The sequence below is a fragment of the Antrostomus carolinensis genome, unplaced genomic scaffold (genome assembly GCF_000700745.2).
Source record: "Antrostomus carolinensis isolate BGI_N321 unplaced genomic scaffold, ASM70074v2 Scaffold56411, whole genome shotgun sequence".
Lineage (NCBI taxonomy): Eukaryota > Metazoa > Chordata > Aves > Caprimulgiformes > Caprimulgidae > Antrostomus > Antrostomus carolinensis.
The window spans coordinates 1-8,329 of NW_010294510.1; the positions used below are offsets into that span (position 1 = coordinate 1).

Genomic DNA, 8,329 nt, shown 5'->3' on the forward strand with positions numbered 1-8,329 from the left:
CCAAAACCTTGCCACGCAGACCCAATACAACAACCTTGATGGAATACTTAAATTTCAGCTATTATATAATTATGCTCAATTTTGCACAGAGTGAAATTAAGGTTAACCTTACACCTTTCAATTTCTTTTCCAATGAACTCTTAGCATTTCTGTTTTCTTCCTCTGCTTTGTTTCTCCAGTCACTCCCAAATTTGTTCCTCAAGATCCTTATCCCATCTTCTTTCCCATTGCATTTATTTATTTGATTAGCTATTAATAAATCCTTTATCTCTTATCTTTCTCTGTGTCATCATTAGTGCTTTAGCATTAGCACAGAAAGTGTACAGTAAAACTCCTCTTGATTTTGAAGCAAACCCTTTTCCCTGAAGCATCCATGCAGAATTGGGATTAGTACTCACGTTACATCCAAAAGCAACCTGATCTCCCTCTGGTGTATTTATTACACGATCTCTGGAGGGAACTGGATCTTGCTCCTGCACATTCCTGATTTTGGGGAAACTGACAGGCTATTTAGGTCCCTATTACCATGTGAAGGAGCCCGCAGAGATACTTTAATTGGTATCCTGGTAGGAATTGCTATTTCATGTGTTGTGTACCTGAGGAGCCGCAGAGGTACAGTATAGTGACATTTCAGTGTTATCTTTTCCCAGCTTGTGCCTGACTGGGGTTTTCTAGCAGTGGATCTAAACCATTTCCAGACTGGGAATTCATCAGGGATATTAGCTTTGGTTTTGACCCAAGGTGCAAAAGATCCCCCATGGCGATCATAGTAAGAGGATTTTTCCCATTTGAAGATCTTTTTTGCACTGGCTTTGGGGCTTAATAATTGCTTAGGAGCAGTGCATATCTCTCAACCAATGCTGTAGTAGAAGTCAGAAAGAGGAAAAGATAAGGACACACAAAGAATTTGTTTATAGTATTATTTATTTAGCATTTTTTTCAAATTCCTTTGGGAAACAGAAAACATTAAACATACAGATAATTCCAGAGAAATGAGGAGGATTTTATTTTAAATGTTTTGAATTAATGAGAGGTTAAGGAAAGTGAAAGAAATGAAAACTGTTCACACACAGAATATATCAACTTGCATCAACTAGAGAAGCTTGAATTACTGCTTGTGCAAAACTGTAGAAAAGGTTTACAGGCGATATTATTCTTACATCAGATGATTTCCCCTGCTTTACCTTCCCCTTTTCTCTTTCTGAGCCTTTTTCTTTCTGTGATCTTTCTTTTCCTTTTTACTTGCTTTCCATTTCTTACTTTTTGCTAGTTTCCAGTTTTCCTCTTCCAGTCCCTCACCACACTTTTTATCCTTCTCTCCCCTTTTGCCTTTTTTGTTGCATTTGTTCTATTTTCCTCTCCATTGTGCCTTTTTTCTTTCATATCACTTGCTGCTTCCCTCTCTATATAATTATTTAGGTAACTCATTTCCCTGAATCTCTTTATATTTCTGTCTTAAAAGACAGAAAAGTTAAACGGGAAAGGCAGCTCTCAGTTAAATATTTATGCTACATAATGGGCTGCTTGCTGTTATCCTAGCACAAACTGACAGAGGAGAAACAATGAAGGATGAAGGAGAGAAAAAAAGAAGTGTTGACTGTCAGGATCACCAAGAAGGCATGGCATAGTGAAGAGTATTAACTAGGAGCTTCCTTGGGATTCTCTTTTGGGTTAATCTATCTTCTGAGTATCAGCTTTGCAACTGTAAAATTAAGATTTTGGAATTTCCCTCACTCAAAGAGGCTGTGTGAAGACAAATATATTAGAATTTTGAGGGGCAATCAGATAAAGAAGGTAATGACACCACAGGAGAATGAAAAACAGCCTGAAAGTGGTAACAGCTTGACAAATATTTAAGCAGTGGATAAAAATACTTAAGTGGTTTTCAAACTGTGTATTTTCAAATTCATTGCCAGCTACTACAGAATACAGTAAATTTTCCAATGTTTTCTTTCCTATATGACCTCTTGGGACAACTAAATCTCAGCGTACTACCATAATATTATTTGAGATACATTTCCTATTCTACTCAATTTTGGAAGATAAATATTTTTTAAAACTAATATATCACCCAGATAATTAATAATAATGCTGAAGAACCAGATAAATGATTTCTAGAAATTAGCTATCAGTTTTTAAAAGGTCCTAGTTCTGAAAAGAAATACTGAAAATGAAAACTTGATTTAATGGAGCATTTACAGGACATCTTATTTGTTTCATTTTGGTACAACCACATTTTCAGAGTAACAAGTTAAAGCAAAGTGAATTTTGTTCATGTAGTTCAGAATTCACAAAATAAAAATGAAGTGAATAATCGAGGGTGAAGAGTTAATGAAATAGCGTTAGCCTCAGGAACTTCTTTCAGTAGCTCTTATGACATATCTAACGTTTCAGTAGCATTGACAGGGAAAACATTTGTCTCACTGCTGGAAAAAGAGAAAAGGTGTGGTAACGTGGAAAAGAACCTCTAGTTATGAAGTAAAGGGATGACCAAGCTTCGTTAAAGAAAATAAATTAAGCATTGTTAATGGACTATAGACATTAGAGCCTGGGTCTGCTGAATTCAATAGTTCCACTCACTTCCACTGAGTTAGTGGTAGCGAGGTTTTCACCCTTACTTCAGATTTAAGCTTTTCAAAGCCTTCATAAATAAACGAAGTTCCTCAGTTTACCTGCAAGAGATACCTAAGTTGAGCCTATATTTTAATTTTAGAGTAATCTGATTGATTTAAATCTGCATAACTACTGTCAGAACTAGGAATTCAGGGTTTGGTATTGACACTGCAATCCCTTTAAAATGGGAGAAGCATTTTGGGCAATGCCTGTGATATTCTTGCTGAAAGGAAACAGGTTCCTTTTCTCATAGTTTTACTGGCACAATACATGAAGCAAGACCATTTGAAAACATTTTATTTCAGCACATAATTTGTTCCTTAGCATTTTCTTCATGTTCACCACTGTTGGTTGTTTGCTTTCAGAATTAATTTTTATAAAGCACCATCATATTACAATGAATAATCCAGGAGTGGCCAAAATAATAGGCTAATATTTAGTCAGTCTTTTACTTTTCTAGCTTCAGTGATTCTAATGATTGGTAATATAAATTTAGTGACAAAAACTCCCGGTAGTCATTATACAGATAAATACAGTGCCTCCTGTTTTGTAATTGATAGTAGTAATACCACCTTTCTAGATTATCTGAACATATTCTGTATTTTAATGTCTAATATAAACTGTTGCAAATATTTTATGTACATTATTAATATAATTTTGCCATTGGAAAGTATTCAGAAATAAGTTTATGTCTAAAAATATGCAATTGTGTGTTTTAGGAAATGAAATCCAGTGAGTCAGCCTTATATCATTAATATTTATTTTTGTCTTTATCCTGTGCTGAGCACCACATTCAGACTTGAACTGTAGGGTGTGTACATGTATCTCTGCCTTTCTGAGTCGGATGATTCATTTAATCTTGACCCCAGAAGACAGTTTCTCATGAAGATGTCTGGCCATGGCTTTAGAGGGAAACTCATACAGCTTTTGTGTCCCACAACAATGGCACACTTCAAAAGAGTGGAGTGCTGGCCACAAAAAGGGTATCTTGAACTATGTTTTCTCTCTTGTTCTAGTGGCCTCTGCTAAGTGACTTCTTCAGGCCTTGCACTTGGATTATTTCCCTTTCACTTGTGCATTTACAGTTGTATTTACTCATCAGTCATAGTCCTTACTGTTCCCTAATGTTAACTGAGATTATTTAAATGATTAAGCAAGGACAATAATAGTACCTGTCTTATAAAACACAAATCATCTCCCCCTTGTAGGAAAGAGTTTTTGTAAGTGAGAGAGCATGATTGTGGGGAGAAATATCCATCTTTGGCTTGAAAGGAATAGGCATTGGCTTCTTGAAAATGCTGAGAGAATAAAGTCCAACTAAAGCCAGTTTTGAATCACACTGTTGAGCCAGGGAATTCCTAAAACTGTCATATAATTAAATCACTTATCCTGTTTCCAAGTTTTCCTCAACAGCAAATGCACTGAGGCAATTCCAAGAATTTCTGTAGAGTTAGAAACAAAACACAGTAAATAAAAGCAGGAGATGGGAAAAAAAAATGAATTATTTGTGGAGATTTTTAAGTAAAGTGGCTGAAAGAATTTTTACAAAACTCTTTGGACAACTTCCCTCTGTCCTCAGAGATTTATATAGGATTATTAGAACAAATACTCTTCCTGTGTGTTTGTTTATCTGTGAAACTTCTCCATACAAAAAGTAATGACACCCTTTCACTGACATCATCCAAGTAATAATATCCTTCTGACTGTGTCATAGGGGTAATAACAAGCTTTCAAGTACTTCAATGACTCGTGTATTTTTAATATTCTACGTAAAAAAAGACTCCTTGAAAATACATACCTCCTATTTGTTCCAGCACAAGTCTCAATAAATTAAACTCTTACGGACTCAAGTCAGAATTTGACCCATTATACAGAAGAAATAATACAAGTTCTAAGAGACTAGTTTTTTCCTCAGTTAAAAAAAAAAAGTCATTATGCAATTCATTTGTTTTAATAAACTTTTCATCAGTATTCCATACATGACAAGCATACACTAGGAGACAAAGAAAGGAACAGAGTGACATACAAGACTTACGAGAACTCCTCTCGTAAGTTTAATTGCATGTTATTTATCATTCAGCAAAATAGCCTTGAGAGGTCACTGTTGCTCATGCAGGACAGAAGCATCAGTGCTAAGATACTACACAGAAAAATAGCTAAGTAGCTATTACTTGGCTTTTTGCTCTATAATCCGGTCTTAAGTTGACATGCAAAGACTTTTTCATATGATACAGTAGGAGGTTGTGTGAAATTGTTCATAGTGAAAATGTAAACTTTCTTCTTTCAAATATTTACTTTAGTTACCTAATACAACATAGATTTAACACAATAAGATGATATGTATTCATTACAGTGCTCTGATTAGGTTGCTTCTTGTCATAATGTTTTATCACTAATGTGAAATACATTGCAATGTTGATCTTTTTATTAAGCCAATATCTTTTAAAGCTAAGGATCTAGAAAGTCGCGCAGGAAGTTAACGGTATGTCTGTTTATTGAACTCGATTTACTTCTTTGAGCTCTTAATATCATCAGATAAAATGCAAAGATCAAAGAAATCTGTTGCCTAAGAGGGAAAGTGAACTGCATATTAACTTTTTCATGCTACCAGTGAGACTTCTTGTAAACCCAACCAATAGAATAACTGCATTGCAGAGGCATGAATCTTAGGAATTAGACTTACAGAAAAGCCGCAGTCATTGCCTGTAGCTTCTTTCAGAACAAATTCCCTATTCCATGACTGTGAGCTGTTAGGATGCCCATTCTACTCTGACTGCATTCCCATTTGAACTCATGATAAAAGCAGGCTTTCAAGGCTGTTGTAAACTAAGTTCTCTTTTTGCCTACTCATTTAAAAAAAACAAGTAGTAGAACTTGTCTTACATAAAAAATAAAATTCACTGATTTGTTCTGTTCACATGCTGAATTACCTTCTGCCAATAATGTGAAGTCGTATTTCATCCATTTGCAATGATAGCTCTCAAACTCTGGCGTGTCCTGTAAGCTAGATTTGATGGCTTTGAGACTGAATAGTATCTGACCTGTGAGAAGTTCTGGTTAAATTGGTGGAATCACTTGTAGTAATCATTTAGGATGTGCATGTATGTGTGAACAAAGCCATATAAGATTAGTTTAAAATTATTTAATGCTAAACCATCTCCAACACCTTCTTTCCTCTCAACATTTTAAATAGGGGTAATTTTGTATTTTTTTTACTATAAATGTTATTTTCTAATTTGCTTAGAGCCATATTCTTTTCCAGTTAAACCCCTGATCCTGTAAACATTTAAGCATGTGCTTAATTTTACCCAGTGACAAAATCCTTTATAAAGTGACTAACAGGGGTAAAAGCATTTATAAGATTTGGGTCTTATTTGGCTTTCAGGAAATGTTTTTACATTCCTCCAAATGCTTCAATCAGCCCTTTTATTGAGCAAATTATGCCTGCAAGGCTACAAAGGAAACCCAAAATAAAAACAGATATATCTGCACATTTCTCTACAAAGGATAGTGTTTTCCATTTAAGTTTTAAATGAAAGAGAGAAGGAAGAAGAAAAGTCATAGCAGCACCTGTTACACTGCCTGTTAAACCCATCAACAGGGCAAAATGTGGTATGAACATGGCCATCAGCAGTGTTAACAGGAGAAATGAGGCTCTTACACCCAGAGCAAATAGTGGAGATCTGTAATTGGAATGGTTGCCTCTAGAAATACAAGCATACACAATTTCTGTGGCTGCAAAAAAGGGCAAAGGGTAAGAAAGAAGAGCCTTGGTTAAGAGACACAAATTCACTAGGGTTTGAAGAAATGATGGCAAGTTGTCAGTAATAACTTCCTTTGTCTCTTCACCCCAGGTCAAGAATGCAGTCAGTGCAAAGGTTGTTTTCAAGATACAAGCAAAAAAGTGAGTCCAATTCAACATACATCTAAATTCCCCTGGGTTTTTCATGTTACCTTCAAGTGTGGGAAGAAATATTTGCGAAGTGTAACTGAAAATGATCACCCCTACAGAGACCAAGAAGTTCTCAAACTCGATGGAGAGTCTGAATTTTGCCCAAGACCACTGATGTATTTGTGTGAGACAGTAAGTCATCACTACAAGGATGATAATGAAATGGACCAAAGAGCAAAGCTGGCTGAGTTTGGAAATAATTTTGAGAGTCTTGATAAATACACAAGGCAGCAGTGTAACAAATGCAATTACAGACCAAGTTTTCTCATTCACTGGTACATATGGAAAACTATGTGACAGCAAGTTCCCACTAACAACCAGATACAAAATACATGTCATGATCAGTTCCATCACTTGGGTCACACTGACAACTATGCCACCTAGTTTAGGAGACAGCTTTTTGCAGCAGGCATTCGCGATATCTTCATACGTGTCTCTCACTCTTATGAGCTGCCCATCTTCATTTTCTTCATACAGGCAAGCAATTAGAATTTTGCCTGTGTAACAGCATAATGCTGCAGCCAAGATAATAAGAAACAGGCCACTATATCCACTGTGGAGAAGAGCATAAGGCAATCCTAGGACAAATATTCCCTGAAAAGGAAAAAAGAGAAAGAAAAGGTAGCACAAAATCCTTGAGGTTAAATGTTTACTAGGAGTCACACTCCCAAACCTGCCCTCCATTAAACATTGCTTTCACCTAACTGCATGATGGAAGTACTGCTACATTCAGCTAAGTAAGTAAAAATACAGACAAATGTGGTTTTTTATGATAAATTAAATGATCAGCATAAATAACTGCTCCTATTGACACACATGCAATGATAAGATAGGAAAAAGAGAATGTGACTGAATGATAGAGTCAGGTCCTGGTTAATATTTAATGCTGATGTGATTAGAAGCACATTTTAGAAGGTTCATAGGCAGTAATTCAGTCAACATGCATATTAATGAAACAGGTTCAATATCAGTAAAATTAAGGAATTGTAGCATTATCTGTACAAGTTTCATTCAAATTAAAAATAACACTGTAGAGAGATCCAGTAATGGCAATTCTCTTCAGTCTGAAAATTGTTAACAGACCTCTGGAAATAAAATGGCACTACAGTGACATCAGACTTTGCTTGTGTTTCCTCTGTGGCTTCTGCATGCCTCATGCAGCCTTTGTTGTTTGTAAGTTTACTGCTAAAGTGGTTCTTCTCACAGCTGAGATTCTAGACTGTGCAAACTTATTTAGGTGCTTAAAAATGCATATAAAACATATAGACATACTTTTCTCTAAATATTTCTGAAAGGAACAGAATTATTATTGTTTTATCCAGTAAAAAAGAAAACCTGTGGCATTTTGGTTTCACAGAACACTGTGTGTATTTCTTTGTCTTTTTCCTTCTTTCTTCTCTATATTTAAGGACAAATGACACTTTTATGCAGTTTAATTTCCATCAGCACAAAACCAACAAAACCTTTGAACAATAGTTACTCATAAAAAGATCCAATTTATGAAAGATGTTTTCGTGACATTTCTCTTTTTATGCTACAAAGCCAAAATTAAGCAATGCACATTAGTCAGACTGGTCAGGCTTTTTTGTTCTCGATGGCTGAGGAAAGGTAGGGAGGAAACAAATACAGTTAACTAGTTCTAAAGAAGTTTTTGCTTCAATATTTCTTACAGCATGGATGACATGTTGAAACACTTATGCTCATATTTGCTCTTCCAGCCTGACAGAAGGACTTGATTTGGATCAAACCCATCTAACCTCTACT

At 35.5% G+C, this 8,329-nt stretch overlaps 1 pseudogene; it reads right to left on the reverse strand.

Moving 5' to 3' along the window:
- Positions 1-6,007: 6,007 nt before the first annotated feature.
- Positions 6,008-7,159, reverse strand: LOC104517792 (vesicular inhibitory amino acid transporter pseudogene; annotated as a pseudogene).
- Between the last annotated feature and the right edge of the window lie 1,170 nt (positions 7,160-8,329).